Here is a 16,212-nt window from a genome sequence, read left to right as displayed (position 1 = left end):
CCTTCTGATCTATGGAACTGTGAGCTAACAAATGAATGTTATTCAGACACTAAGTCTGTGGTATTTGGTTATACAGCAATAGAAAACCAATACACAGAAGGTGGTGATGGGACTCAGGGAGAAGGAATTATATAAAAGAGGCCTGGGGCCAGCTTCAGAAGTGAGAAAGGAGGGAAGGGAAGATAGTAAGACAGGAAAGAAGGCAATAAAATGATGTTGTAAACTTTACTTAGCAAATGAAAGATTGTGAAAGTGCAGAGAGGCAAACACGAGAAGACCCAATATTGCCTTAGATGTGATTAAGGAGAGAGAGAAAACTAAACAGCTTTCTTTATTCCATACCATACAAAAGCATAAGACATGTCAACACAAGGAGAACACCATTTGAACATGACGACAACCATTTGTAAGCCAAAGAGAGAACCTGGAATAGATTCTGCCCTCTAAGCCCTTGGAAGAACATCTGATTTTGGACTCCTAGTCTACAGAACTGTGAGACAGTTCATTTCCATTGTTTTAGCCACCTGGTTGGTGGCATTTTTTTTTAGTGCAGCCCTAGAAAACTAATACCAAAATCAGTTTTAGTTTACTAAAGCTACCTAACAAAGTACCACAGACTGTGTGGCTTAAGCAACAGAAATGCACTGTCCCATAGTTCTGGAGCCTAGGGATCCAAGATCAAGGTTGGCAGGGCAAGTTCCTTCTGTGGGCTAGGAGGGAAGATTCTGTTCCAGGCTTGTAGAGGACCATCTCTCTCTCCTTGGCTTGTAGAGGGCCATTTTCTTCCTAGGTTTGTTCATATCGTCTTCCCTCCATGCGTGTCTCTGTGTCCAAATTTCCCTTTTTTCTAAGGTCACCAGTCATGATGGATTAGGGCCCTCCCATGACCTCATTTTAACTTGAGGACTTCTGTAAAGGCTGTATCTCTAAATAAGGTCATATTTTGTGGTACTAGGGGGTTAGAATGTAAAATTTGGGAAATATGTGATTTTTAAGGGTAATACGTCATCTTTAAAAATATCAGTGGCTCTAAATGAAGGCTATGGTGGACAGAGTCTCCTCTTGGGACACTGAGACCTGAAGCCAGTTCTCATAGTTCTGACTCTGAAGCCTTAAGTCACATCACCTCTCCATACCTGCTTCGCCACCTTTAAAACAATATCCTTACTAACACTCAATTATTTTATTATGTTTTATCTTATTATATCATCCTACATTTAGAAAGGTACTTAGAATGATGCAGAAATGGGGAAATTTAATTCATCAATCACTGAATACATACCTTCTTTGGAACAAGTGCTCTGTTAGGGGACAAGGACACAGAAATGGGTCTGGAACAGCACTTGACCTCAAGAAACGCCCAGTCAAGTGGTTTCTAGGTGTCATACATTTTAACTGGCAAATAAAGTCAATCCATTAATTGTGGGAACTGGGTATGTATTAACTCTTTTCACCTAAACTTATTGCATGAATGTAGAAGAATTCTAAGCTTTCTAAGATCAGAATTGAAAACAAGTAGGAAAGGAACTAAGATGTATTGGTGACTGACTTGCATTAGGAATTTTACTTCCATCCTCCTCTAATACTCAAAATTATCCCAGGCAGAATTTATCTAAGAAAAACCATGTCCTAGAGCAAAAAGAAAGGGAGAAAAACCTAACTCCCTCAGCAATCATGTCAGGAGGAATTTCTGTTGAGTATTTATACCTTATACATCAGCATAGTGAAACAATGTCTTTCAAAATAACATTGAAAAAAATAGTGTTAAAATCTCTATAGTAAATATAAAAGCTGTGAGCCGCATGAATATGTAATACCCCTAATTTTGGCTTTACCCTCGATGCCTCAAAGTTTAAAGGCGAATTCTAAGTAGACACGTAAGTAAGAGCTGAATAACCACTGAAGAAGATCAAGATTGGATTTAGAGCCAGAAGGGCTGAAGTCTGCCTTGGACAATTCTAATGACTGCTGAACAGAAGATAAGTGATCTGTGTCTTAGTCACAGACTTGCAGATACATTGGACCCATTACAGGGTAATTGGGGAAATAAAGTGATGATGATAATGTGAATGAAATAATAATAGCATTCCTCTCTGACCTTGTCTGGGTTATGGTTCCAGCCAGCTTCCTCCAAGCCCAACCATTTAGCCTGCACTCCCTTTCAACTGTTCATCATCACAGCATCTGCATGCATTCCCAGAGCTGGCAGGCAACCTCCTACCTTTGAACTGTGTAAATAAACATGACAGCAAGCCCTTCAATGAGTGCCCACCCAGGGTTATGGTAAGGCTTTGAGCCAGTCTGTTCTAAAACTGCAGACAGATTTAAGGTGCCTTTGCCATTTACTGGAAATCTATGTTGAACGAGAAGACTTATTGGGGGCAATGATTCTAAAATAATAAATACAGAGGACATGGGAGTCAAGTCCAAGCCCACAGCAAACTGCCTGGCGGATTGCAGAGCAAATCTAAACATACAACCTTCTACCGGAGCAAATGTAGGGAAAAACCACCAAGCTCTTGTCATCCCAGCCCAACTATTTATAAACACTCTTTTTAGCCAAGGTTCAGTTTTGCCTCATTCTCAGGCTGATGTCTTCAGTTTCCTGAAAGTAAAAACAAAAAAATTACCTTTCATCAATGGGTACAGACAAACCTAGGGTTGTTTCTTCATTGCCTAGGAACAAACCTAAGGTCAGAAATTTAGAAATAATTTGAGTAGAAGTCATTTCAGGGATGATAAGTATGACACAGTCATGGCCAAGTCTTGAGTGACAGAGAAATACAGCGCTCATCCTTGCTTTGCTACCTTCTCTATTCCTGACTTCATTTTTCCCTTTGCAAGACTTTTTGAGTTGTGTATTCAAACAGATAACTGCTTACTGTCATATGCTATTTATCCTCTGTCAAAGGTTGGGAAAAAGTATCAAACACACCCTCTCCAGCTGTATTTGCCAATAACTCCTAGATCCGTTTGGGGCTGAGCTCATCGTTACCCTCCCTCCAGGACCCATCAAAGTAATGGATAGTGTAACTTCTCTCCTGAGATGCTGATATGAATAGTAACATGCTGCGGTAGGGATTTTTTTTGCTTCTCTCTGATTAATAGGTATTCAGGAATCACAGCCCTTTTACTGTTTTCTTTAGATTAGAGGGGGAACATGGTGCATAGGACTGGAATCTGAGAGGGAAGAGGAGGGCTTTTGAGATCATGGTAGAAAGATTTTCCAGAGTTTACTTTTCTTTGAGTTACCTCTAACAGACAGTATTACTGGGTTGTTGAGAGCTTGGGCATGGGGTCAGGATGACCTGGGCTGGATTTTTGCTTGGTAAAAAGAGGAAGCCACTTACCCTCTTCTCAGGCTCTGTTTCCTCACCAGAAGATAGGAGTAAAATGAATATCAATCCACAGGGGTAGGGTAAGGTTTAAATGCCATAATGCTGGATGAGCCATTAGCAACATGCCAACCAAGCTGAAGACCATTCTGCTCACTACATGCTGCCAAAATAATTGTTAGGATCTCCAGGGAGCTTGGTCCTATCCCAAAGTGAGCTCTTCAACCTAGCTGTGGTTAACTGGACACTCAGAGGGGGTCAGAGGAGAGTCTCCAATTATTTACGGAAGGAGGGAGCATTTGTGTGTTCTAATGCAGGCACAAGGTAGAAAACACTTGGGTACATAGACAATAAAATAGTCATGGAATTGCTCTCCTGGACTGATAATGATGTTTACAATTTTAGGGTCATACTTTCAAAAGGGAGCATGGTAAACTTTGGGTAAATTCTAGTCTCTGTCTCAAATTTTCAAATGGGATCGTAATAGTTCAGTGGTTGTCAAAACCTGGTCCCTGCAGCAGTGGCATAGAAGAAACAGTCAGAAATGCAAAATCCTAGGCCCCTCCCTTGACCTAATAAATCAGAAATGCTGGGGCTGGAAGCCAGGAATTTCTGTTGTTGTTGTTGTTTTTTAAGTATAGTTGATTTAAAGTGTTTCTTCAGTTTCTGTTGTACATCAAAGTGTCCCAATCACACTGTTCCCTGTATTGTACAGTAGGGCCCCACTGCCCATCCATTCCAAATACAACAGTTTGCATCCAAAAACCCCAGACTGCCCGTCAATCCCACTGCTACCCCCCACCCCCATGGGAACCACAAGTCTGCTCTTCTGAGCTGTGATCTGTTTCTGTTTTGTAGATAGGCTCATCTGTGCCATATTTTAGATTCCACAAATAAGTGATATCATATGGTATTTGTCTTTTTCTTTCTGGCTTACTTCTCTCAGTATGAGAATCTCTAGTTTCATCCATGTTGCTGCAAATGGCATTAGTTTATCCTTTTTTTGGCTGAGTAGTATTCCATTGTATACATGTACCACATCTTCTTAATCCATTCATCTGTCAATGGACATTTAGGTTGTTTCCATGTCTTGGCTATTGTGAATAGTTCTGTGATGAATATAGGCGTGTATGTTTGTTTTTTGATGTAAGTTTTGTCTGCATATATGCCCAGGAGTGGGATTGCTGGATCACATCAGGAATTTGTGTTTAACAAGCCCAGGTGAATATGATGCACATTAGATAATTCTGACCTTTTCTTCTGCATAGGCGGACACCTTTCACTGGTATTCTTAAAACAAAACAAAACAACTCACTTTTCTAATCCCGTAGGTGGCAGGATGAGATTGAGCCATCCTTGAAAGTAGTCTTTAAGTAGGTGTGAATAAGCAGTTTCATGTGTCTTTGAAGGCTAAAAGTGACTGGTTCTTAAAAGGAGCTGATAAATCTAATCAGCCATCTCACCTTGAGATGCCTTCTTTATGTGGTGCTAAATGCAGTTCAACAAACTTAATAGTATGTTTATTGATCCTATGGATATCCTTACTTTGTTAGAGATTAGCACTAAGAATTAGTGGAGTATAGGCTTTTAGTCCCTGTAAACACTGTAGGTGACAATAGTAGATCCTAAAGTAAAAGGTGTTAATCTGCTTACTCTCAAAGTCTGAGATAAGCACCAATGTTAAAGTCAAGCAGTGTGGAGAGCAAACTTGCCCACTAGATTTGGTTAATGGGATGCCTGGCAGCAGTGGAATAGGTTTTTGCGTCCTTAACATGGATCCAACGTGGATATCCCCCATCTCGTAATGGTTAGCAGCCACAGCATCAGATTTGCTCCACTTGCTCCAGGGGTTGGGCCCCAATGCAATCAAAGACAGAGAAATCCTCTTCCCTTTACAGTGGTGATGGGCTAGGAAACCCATCCTGGCCAATTAGAGCAGGCATCCCCCTGGCCACAGGATCAAGGTAGTCCAATCAGGGGGATGTTTGTTAGGCTACAGAAACTCTTTGTTAATAGAGTGTAGGATAAGGCACCTGTTTGCTCCATTCATGATGGTCACCTTCAAACAACGCTGATACACAGGGCCATAAGTGTCAGTTGCTATTATTATCAATACTAGCCTTCTTCTCATCGCCTACCCAATTTTTGAAGAGAGTAAGATGTCTACAAGAGCATTTAACAGGGCAACCTTGAAGGAAGAAATCACTTGCAGGAAAAAACCAGAGATAAAGAAATACTCAAGAATTTATGAGAACAAGAATCAAGAAGAAACATGAGCAGGAAATGTCTATGGTCTCATGGTGAAAAGAGAGAAATAAAAAAAAAAAATCTTGAGATGTTAACTGCAAAGCAAGTTCCCCTATTCCCCCAAAAGGGGTAGATTAGATAAGGTTTCAGGAGGATCTGAAGTACTTGAGGTGATATCCAAATATTCTAGACAAAAAGTGGAAGCAAAGGCTTTCTAGACATGTGAAGACAGTGCAAGGAAAAAACAAGATGAGTATAAGGACCTGAGGAAAAAAGCTAATTGAATGAATCAGAGTAGGAATGGAATAACATGGTATAAGGCACTCAGGCTCAGTGACACTAAACATGATCATGGAACTGCTCTACTAGGTTGAGGAGGCTCAAGAGGATGAGAATGAAGTCATGAAGGTCTTTTAGGCCATGTTCAAAGTTTTGGTCTTTATCTTAAGAGAAACAGAAAGCTGCTAGTTGAAGAGGGTATGTGGTACCATGATGAGTTTTGTAGGGAGATAAATCAATGCTTAGCTCTCACTCATAGCCTATTAGCAAAGGCATGAAGACTTTACACCATCCTACCCTCCTAGCAGAGTCCAGGGGTTCCTGCCATGGGTATGATGGTTCTATAGGCCAATTGAGAGATAAGGAACCAGTCAGCTCCAGGCCTGGAGAGCCCAAAACGGAGCCCTGCATTCCAAAATTTGATGCGCCCAGGCACTACCTTGGAATGAGGTGGAAATGAGTCCTCATCTGAAGCAAAGCTCTTTCTCTGCTGGAATATCCCTTCTGAGGCTGCAGTCCACAGGCCTGCAGCTTGCATGCCAATCCAATGTTGTGTCATCTAACAATACCAAAGTAATTTGCTACTGACTATTTCTAAATGACTATTTCCCTTAACTCTTAGACACATTTTCCTTTTCCTTGACGTATTCATGTTTCTGAAACTAAGTCTTAGAATCATTGTATATATTTAATGTAAGATTTCTCTTTCCTTTGCCCCCATTAAAAAGTTGATGTTTAACAACTACAGATGTGATCAATTCATTTGACTAACAACAACAAAAAAAACCCAAGTTAAAAAAAAAAGTTGATGTTAAGAGATGTCTTAATTCCTCAAAGAAATGCCACAGATTCAGTGCCTGTGATTCTAACTCTTTCTTCTCATTTTGGCAATGCTTTATACTTCTTGTTTTTCTCACTGGCATGTAATTGCTCATTTAGTTCTTTTCTCTTCCACTAAGCAGTGAGCTCCTTAAGCTTAAGGGCAGAAATTGCTTTATTTATCTTAGTATATTTCCTTTCCCTTCCTGGAAACAGTACCTACCAGGACCTGGCACACAGTAGGAATCAAATGTTTGTTGAATTAATGGATGAACCAATAAGGGAATAAATATAGAATATCATATATATGATTCAAGGGTATCCCTAAATATCCCTTTAAATTTTTTTTTTAAATGTGTAATATGGGCTCAATTTAGAATACCCGACTTTTTTTTTTTTTGAATATTTACAATGAATCAGGCTCTGTGCCAAGAGTTTTCTGCATAATGTCTCATTTAATTTTCTAATGAACCCTCCATTGATGGCGTATTCTCTTAACCACTTAACTAGCATATAGGCTCAGATCAGCAATAATTTGCCCCCAAAGTTATCCGCTGGTTAGGAATACACCATTTCTGGCCTAGATGACTCCACAACCTGTCCTCTGAGCCAGTGAACTGAAACATTTTTGCCAGATTTGAAATTAGAGTCTTCTGAAGGTCTAATCCTTTGGTAGTAATGCTAGCATCAGGAGTTGTTGCCAGTAACACTACGGTAAGCGTAGGAGACCTCTAATTCCTTTGTTGCATAATTTGAAATTCAGGAAAAGATACTTGTATTCATAGAACCGTCTGCATATTTTCCTCTATTCAGGGAATTTCTTTTATCTTATTTCAAGTGGGTGAGGTTTATCCTCACATTTCAACTTCGAATGTAGAAGTGCATTCTTGCTACATCAGACACATATTTTTGTTTGGAAAGAAAAATGGAAAGAAATGCAAGATACCATAATGAGATGATGATGGTGCAAAGTATTCTGCCTAGATTAAATGCAGTGGGGAGGTACTGTTATATATTTAGATACATCAAATCACATTCATTGAAACATACTGTATTAGGAACTGCCAGTTGTTCCTTCATGCTTTCCCTTTTCTCTGTAGAAAGAGACCTCTGATTTTAAGCTGGGTATCTGACCACACAAAACAAAGACTGTACTTATCAGAGTTGGGGCCATGTGTCTAAATTCTGGTTAATACTCTGTAACTGCAAGTATCATGTGGCAGCTCTAAAAATCTTCCTAAAAAGTCTGCTACTGTGCTTCCTGCACTCCATCTTCTTCATTTCTTCTTTTCTGGTGGCTAGAATTTCATTGTTTTGGCTGGAGGTAAAACAGCCATATTGGACCATGATCTTGGAAAAAATAGGGAGGCCATACACACTGAAAATAGAGGCTAGAGCAAGCCTGGGTTCCAGAGATTTTCATGGAATAGAACCTCCATAATAAGCCCACACTGCCCACTTCCAGATATTGACATGAAGACAATAAACTATCTATAAGCCATTGTAACAAGTTTATTCATTTAAGGCAAACTTGATCCTAACTGGCACAAATGGCAACAGCATTCAGGAAAATCCTGATAGTAATTATGGCTAGACTACAAATATGAATGCCAACCGTGTAACAGCATCCAATTGTCTTTCTGTTAATATGTGGGTATTTCATGCAACTGCCACTTGGAATTATGAAAGAAATGGTGGTCATTTCTTGGGGGTTGGAGAGTTACACAATCAGTAGATAAGTGAAATGACAAAATAAGAAAAACCAAAAATGGACAGTTTACCTGCTGGGTAAAAAGTAAGGAGAGTTACCTAAGAACTAGAGAAATAAGAGAACAGAATATGTGAAACAGTTCAATCAGAAGTAGACTTTGGGGGACTTCCGTTGTGGTTTAGCTGAAACCAACCCAACTAGTATCCATGAGGATTCAGGTTCAATCCCTGGCCTCGCTCAGTGGGTTAAGGATCTGACACTGCTGTGAGCTGTGGTGTAGGTTGCAGAGGCTTGGATCCCACATTGCTGTGGCTGTGGCATAGACCAGAAGCTGCAGCTCCAATTCGACTCCTAGCCTGGGAACTTCCATATGCCATGGGTGCAGCCCTAAAAATTTTTAAAAAAAGAAAAGAAGTGGAATTTGGAACCATGCTTAGGTTGGCCTTTTGAGAGCTGTCTAGAACAACTCACCTCTTATACCTGAGAAGAGAGTGAAGTTGGAGGGCTTGTACAATGACTCTTCCTTGCCTTTCTCCATTCTCTGCAAAAACACTTCTCAAACTAGGGATCTTGTTTAAAATGCAGATGCTGCGTCAAAGGACCAGGGTGAGGCCTTTCTAACCAACTGCCAAACAGTGTTCATGCAGCCAGTCTACCTATGAACTGTGCTCTGGGTGGGAAGCTCTGCACACGTGTCACAGAGATCTCTGGAAAACCTAAATTAGCTCATGTCAATCCCCTGCTTAAAATCCCCCAGTGGCTTCCCACTATTATTGGAATACAATCCAACTCATTGTGTTCCTTGAGACCCAGTGTCTGGTCCTTGAGACCCACCTGGTCCCTAACCACATTTTTGGCCACATCTCAACCCATTACTTGCCTGGTCCACAAGCCTCCAGCTTCCCTAGACTTACTCCTGCCTCTCAAAGATGCTACCCTTAGCACCTTGCTTCACTTTTTCATGGCAGTCACTGGTATCTTGAATTCAGATTTATTCTAAACCTATAAAAACAAGTTGTTGGTCTATACAGTATACAACACTGTACTCTCAACACCTGCTCTATCAGCACAATGCCTGCCACAGCAAATGTGCTCAATACACACAAGCACCAAAAGCTAAAGTTGGTGCCAGAAGTAGCAAAAATAATTGATCCTGAAGTCCAAAATTCTAATGGACAAAGAGGAGCTAGAGGACCATGTAGTGTTGCCATTCACTGCAACACACATATACACATAGCTTGTGTCCTAGAAGAAGTGATTCCAATTTAAGTTAAATCCATACAAATAGCATTAGAACTGAACTGCCTGAGTCCCAGCAAATGGTTAATCCCCAACGATATTACCACAACAAAAGCCCATGACAAGTGCCACTGAGCACTGTACTGGTGTTTGCTGGAAGAGCCATCCTCCAGCCTCCAGAGAAATGCTTTTGTGATACTGATGATTTCAAAGGAGATTGAGCCCAGGGTCACCCCCACTGAGACAAATCCCTGAATGGTGACACCATTTCCTAACTGAGGCCTTGGGGAGAGTGAGTATTTCCATCTCTTTCTGCCAGTCTCTGCTCTCAGTGTTCTAACATCCAAACAAACATGCACATTCCAGAAAGGTTACCAGTTCATGCCATGGAACTGGCCATCATGTGTTTCTACTCAACCCCGATTCTCTCCCCAAGGGTAGACATAAGACATTTTGAAAATCTGAGAACATTCAAAATAAGCTATCAGTTTAGAAGTAAGGGCTTCTTGTGCTAGGCACATAAATAAAAATCCATACTAACCTCAAACACATTTATAAGATCTTTGTAAAGAGTTTGCCTTTTCTCTATAAATGTCCAAAAAGATTAATTAAGGATAGGATGACTCATCCATCTTGATTGATTAAATGTATCTTTAAGGGTTAGACTGGAAACAATGTCTAGATTCATTAACATACAATTTGCCCACAGTGATTAGTCTATTTATTTTACTTGCTGACAATATTTCTCGAATTAAGTCATTGTTAATCTCCATCTGGAGGGAGAGACAGGACCACCTACTCCCCATCCAAGAAGCCATCTCCTCTCACCTCTCAGACTAGCCTTCTCTCTCCAAATCTGCAGGGTCCTTTAAAGGTTGGGAAGAGACCAAGTTAGCACAGAGTACAGGGGGTGCTCCTAAAAGTTGTGCCCCAAATTCAGCCCACTTCTTCCCTCAGTAGCCCTCTGAACAATGTCTCTACCCTCTTGGATTTTCTTTTCCTTTATTAATACCTTTTGCATCAGGACACACTGGTTAAAAATCTTTGGGGAGTAATGTACTCTTTCCAAAAACAGAGCACTCATTATATGCTGATATCTAGGCCTAAAGAGTAATAGCTAACGATGGGTGGTAACCATATGTAGCTGTATATCATGTTTGCATTGGGCTCTTTTATCTCCATATTCACAAGACATTTGCAGCAACAAGTTAGGGTATAAATATTCATTATTTGCAGTTCATAGATAAGTGGAACTGGGACTCAGAGAAATAGAAGTCTTTGGCTCTGTTCACCCAGCCAGAAGGGACCAAAGTAGGCTTCACAGCCCTGAACATTTGACGACAAGCCTGTGCTCTTAGCTCTTAGGCCATGTTGCGTCACAAACGTCATGCTGCATGTGTCAGTTCTGCTTCTCCAAAGTAGGAATCCTGAGCCCCTGCAGGTACAGTTAAAGACTGACAATAAGCTTTGTCCCCTGAGTTGCATCACCATCCAGGTCTCTGGGAGCAAGTAAAGCTCACAGTGTCTCCCAGACACATTTGTTGATAGAACCAAATTATGTTGGTAATTTTCCTTTGGCTGTTCCTTGGCTATGGTGGCCAATTCTCTGGCACTTATCTAAGCCATGTTTATTAATATAACTGCTAGGATGTATTTAAAGAGCCAATCATACTTCTAGCCTGACTACATGTTCTAAAAAGAGTCTGCCAACACAACCCTAAAGAAAACAAAGCACTCTGAGTGGAAAGTCAAAGGCATCAGCATCCAGTCTTCCACACCAAAGTGGTTCAAGATAGGGTTTGGTGGGAATACCACACCACCACTGTTCTTAAGCAGGTTAGTTAAGCTCTCTGAGCCTCTGGGTTGTTTTTTTGTTTGTTTGTTTTGTTTTGTTTTGTTTAATCTGCAGAAGGGGTTTATTAAACTATAAGGTGGTTGAAAATATTACATGAAGTAATGAGGGCAGAGCAAGATGCATGGTAACTGTCAAATAATAAATGCTCAATGAGAACACAGTTACTGATCCCTGACTTACATACTGTATAACATAAATAATAATGATCATAACTGGACATCTATTTAAGATTATCTAGGAACCAGCCACTGTAATGAGTACTTTATATAATTCCATGCTTACAACAGTTCTGTGAGGGCTGCTGCATTCCCATTTTATAGCTGGGAATGCTGAGGTCCTGGGAGGAACATTTATTTGAAAAAGCTGGAGGGTGGACTTTTGGCAAAGATGAACATCTAAACTCTTCTCCTCCTTGAAGGCACACCCTTTGCAATCTGATGTTGCAGAGCCTTCCGTCAGGAGCTGAAGTCTCTCTTGCTAATGTTGGACTTGGGCTGGGCTGGGGACTCACTTTGAGATGTAAAAAGCAACAGAACGGACGTGGTGTAACTTCTGAGCCTAGGTCTCAGGAGGCCTGGTAGTTTCTGCCTTAACACTCTCAAAATGTAAAGCCCTATGTGGTGAAGTTTGGTCTAGCTCAGGGATTGGCAGAGTATGACACATGGGCCAAACTCATCTTGCCACCTGTTTTTGTAGATAAAATATTGAAACCCAGCCATGCCCACTTGTCTCTGTACTGTCCGTGACTACCATCACATTCCAAGCAGCAGAGTTTAGTAGGTGCATCAGAGACTGAATACCCTGAAAAAGCAAAATGTTGACTATCTGGCCCTTGCCCCCTGCCACCCACCCCAAACAAGCTGCTCCCTAGTTAGACTAGCAAATGAGTCCATCTACTCAAGTGATCACAGGTGCAACCAGCAGAAGAATAGTCCAGCTGAACTCAGCCCAAATTGCAGACCCATAGGCTTGTGAACAAATATGATGGTTGGTGTTTTAGGCCACTAAATTTGGGGTGGTTTATTCTGTAGGAAGAGTTAGCCGAGAGGGGCAGGTGTCACCCTGCCCCTCAAGGTATGTAGCACAGTGTTGGTTCCCAGCTCTTATTTTGGTGGAGCTCACCACATCCGTGCAGGATCACTGGCTTCCAACTATCAGTATCTGGATCTCTCTGTCTGGGGGCTTTCTCCAAAGCCTTGCAAGGGCTCTGTTCAAGCTTAGAAATGAACACTCCATCTGCGCTCCACCCACCCTTCTTCAATGATCAATAGAAGATGGTGTAAAAATACACTGTCATTCCCACCCTCTGGAAGAGATGACTCTGAGGCATGCGCTCTACACTGTTTTCTCAAGTTTCCCTCTAGGGTAACCCTCTGGTTTCCCACTGGCCTGACAGCACCGCCTTTATCAGCAGCCAACCCTTCTGTGTCTGTTTCTCCCATGCCTCTGCTGGTATTTCCTGAACATCTCAAATAAACTACTTTCACTCAAATCCTGTCACAGATTCTGCTTCAAGTCAAAGCACAAACCAAGATGATACCGTGTAACCTTAGACATGTTTATCTCCCTGAACCTTAGTTTCCTTATCTTTAAAATGGGAATAATAGGAGCAATTAAGGAGGTGATCATGAGGACTTATTTGAGAGAGTATTTGGAAGGCAACCAACTCTGCTCCTAGGGGTGACAGCACACTTTAACCAGCCCCACCTCCTCTCAGCATGGGCTCTGGTGATTGGCCAAGTGCACACACTGAGCTCTGCTGATTGGCCAAGGCCCCTCTAATGAGCCAGGCTGCTAGTGAAACACCAGCAGAAAACCAGTGTAGAGAGGTGAGGATGCCCGAGGTCAGCTCGGGTGTGCAGGGGCTTATTCTGGCTTCCAGTCACGTCCACGTTCAGAAGTCTGAGTCCTGAGCCACAGATCTCCATCTGAAGGACACTGTGGCTCCTGACTTCTGAGTTGGCCTGCTGGGCTGGAGCCTGCTGCGTGCCTGACCCCAGGAACCTGTCCCCGACAGGAAGGAAAGATGCAGTCAAGGAAGTGTGGCAGACCCGACTGCAGACAATTAGAAAAACATCACCGTGCCTCACAGTGGAAGGTAAGCATGACTTCAGCGGTGGCCTTAAAAAGAAATAGAGTGGGAGAGGATGTTTTTCTTTTCTCCTTGGAGAGAGCGGTCCTTCCACCCCAAACCCTCCAATTCTTATAACGGTCTATAAATACACACCCAAACCTGGAGAAGAGGTTACAAGCACCCTTGTGACTCACAGACTACAAAACACCTTCCATTTGTCCCATCTGTTCTCTTTGAAAGGCTGACTCCTCAATATTCCTCCATCAGGAGCTGCCTCGGGACGTGCAGGTATGTTCAGGGAAATACTAGACTGAAGACCTGGTGGGAAGGCTCAGCTTGTCCCCACAGGCGTAGGAAAGGGCCTCAGCAGAGAGGAGGTGAGGCCATGAGGTAAGGAGAGCAGAGTCCTGGATCACCGCCAGGCCGGGAATAATGGCCCGGCTATAATTACCCTGCAGGACCCTGCATGGAAGTGGCTATTTTAGAACCTGAAAACATCTCAACAGGCACCTCGGAGTCACATTTGGGAAAGCCCCTTCTTAGCACTGTTGTCTTCTTGTCATGCAATAGGATGTCAGTGTCGGGGACATTTCCTACCAGAAAAACCATCAGGGGGACCATGAAGCACTTGCAGAAGCTTTAAAAAGGGGCCCCATGATCTACAAGCCTTGACTCTGGCAGAAAAATGCTATCTCTTTTTATTTTCCTTTCAGAAGATAATATTTTTGCTTAATTGTTTTTCAGATCACCACAATCTAGAGGGTTTCTGGCCAGGTGCTTTCTGATCACGGAGCATAAAGCTTGCAGTGCATCTCTGCACAACACACCCATTGCACTCAAGGCCTTGTAATTATTAGATGCTCCAGGATAGCTGTGACAGAAAATAGCATATGCATGGGATGGAACCAGAGGCCTCCTGGGAGCTCTAGAACTTTAAGTGATCCAGCCTCTCACAGCCTCTGTGTCCTTATCTGTTACTTCCACGGGGAGCTTCCTTCCTCCCATCCTAGGATGTATAGACATGAAAGAGGAAGAAAGGTACAAAAACAACAATAAGCAAAATCCTAGCACCTAATACATGCTTAAGGAAATGTGAGTTCTTATGGAAGCATCTCTTGAGGTTTTTCAACTTGTAAGGAAAAGAAACTAGAAAAATAAACAAGAATGGAAAAACTAAACCTAGACCACCAGTGGAACACAGACTCTGGAATTAGGCTACCTGGGTTCAAGTACTAGCTTTGCTCCCTCCTCAGAGTGTCACCATGGCAGTGTACTTCATCTTTCCCTGCCTTGGTTTTTCCAACTGTAATACAGTACAACACACTACCTTAGTGAAAAACTCTAGGATTAAAGGAGACAACACAAACAGGGCATAAAATTTGGCTTGCGGAAGCCCCCAGTAGAGGATAGTTGCTTCCATTTGTATCGTAATAATTATTTTAAAAATTATTATTATCAGAGACCAGTGTTTCTTTAAGCCTAGGAACACAGGCTGTCGGTCATGATGCATCATACCTGTGTGCATTTAGAAGGACACAAGGCACTTGGTGGAAATGAAGCATTTTATTTCAAAAATGCTCTTTCATTTCATCAAACTACAATCTGGAGAGGTGAGCCAAGTGGAATTATGCCCATTCGCAGATGGAGAAGCATCTCTAAGTAACTCCAGAACCGCAGAACAATTTCCACTTTGACTAACTGCATTAGAGCTCTGCTCCATTCACGATTGGAATTTGATTTGTGTGGCTAGAAAATGAAGCATGTTTAAAACTCTGGGGAAAAAAAAACCCTCAATGCCCATAAGTAGAAATCAATGCTAGGTAATAATCTAAGAAATACCAGTTTCAAAAACAGAAATAACTAGCACAAAGACACGCACAGCATACCTGAAAACCAGAAAACCCGCTAGTTACAGATCTGCTTTGCACAATTAAACAACACTGGCTGTAAAGTCTTATAATTTCATACATCTGATGTACATAGCTTTAAAATATATCTGGCTGTAGAATTTAAGCTTGCTTAATTGTACATATTATTATAACCCTTATCAAACTATGCTTGGATTTAGTTTAAAAACAATTCCAAAATGACTATATCATGCAAGTTCTCCAAATTACAGAGTGTTCTTCATTCCCCATGTGCTGTTTCTTTTTGCATTTCCTTCAAGGCATATACATATAGTCACAAATTTTGGGAGAGAGCTAATCACGTTTCATTCACATACGGTGTCATGAACTTCATGATACTTTCAGTTTTCAGAAGGAAGAACCAAAAAAGGATTGAGTCAGGTTTGTAACTTGACTCTGCACAGACAAGATAAATTTCTAGTGGAAAAAAAACCCCAAAACAATCAACACCAACTCCCCCCCCTCCAAAAAAAAGGCTCTTAATCATCTTGAGCAGCTTCCAGAGTGGAAGAGCATTATCTCTAGATTGGGTTCAGTCATCTCTGTTCTGTAAGCCTCACTTTCTTCACTGTAAAATGACCCACAAGAACCTAATTCTGTTCCTGCCTATCTCTCATGCTGTAGCTCTCACCATTCTTTCCCTCACTCACTCATTCTCTGCACAAGAGCACCGTAGGTCTCCTGGAACCCTCAGCATATTCCTACCTCAGGGCTTTTGCACACACTATCTTCTTTGCCCAGATATA

At 41.7% G+C, this 16,212-nt stretch overlaps 1 protein-coding gene and 1 long non-coding RNA gene across 21 annotated transcripts in view; one reads left to right on the top strand and one right to left on the bottom strand.

Annotated features, from left to right (window-relative positions):
• Window positions 1-13,583, top strand: part of LOC146397369 (uncharacterized) — a 120,676-nt gene extending 107,093 nt beyond the window's left edge. Inside the window, exon 6 of the mRNA XM_084988919.1 lies at window positions 13,503-13,583. The gene's annotated coding sequence lies outside the window, so the exon portion shown is untranslated. The remainder of the gene's footprint in view (window positions 1-13,502) is intronic.
• LOC106505633 (uncharacterized) overlaps window positions 1-16,212 on the bottom strand; it is a 396,539-nt gene that overhangs the window by 339,433 nt on the left and 40,894 nt on the right. The window lies entirely within an intron of this gene.

Source organism: Sus scrofa, chromosome 13 (genome assembly GCF_054392235.1).
Source record: "Sus scrofa isolate SSC_HxYL_T2T_F1_AM1 chromosome 13, Sscrofa_HxYL_maternal_Yorkshire_Landrace_v2.0, whole genome shotgun sequence".
Taxonomy (NCBI): domain Eukaryota; kingdom Metazoa; phylum Chordata; class Mammalia; order Artiodactyla; family Suidae; genus Sus; species Sus scrofa.
The sequence above is the reverse complement of the archived record's forward strand: the minus strand, read 5'-3'. Positions and strand labels throughout refer to the sequence as shown.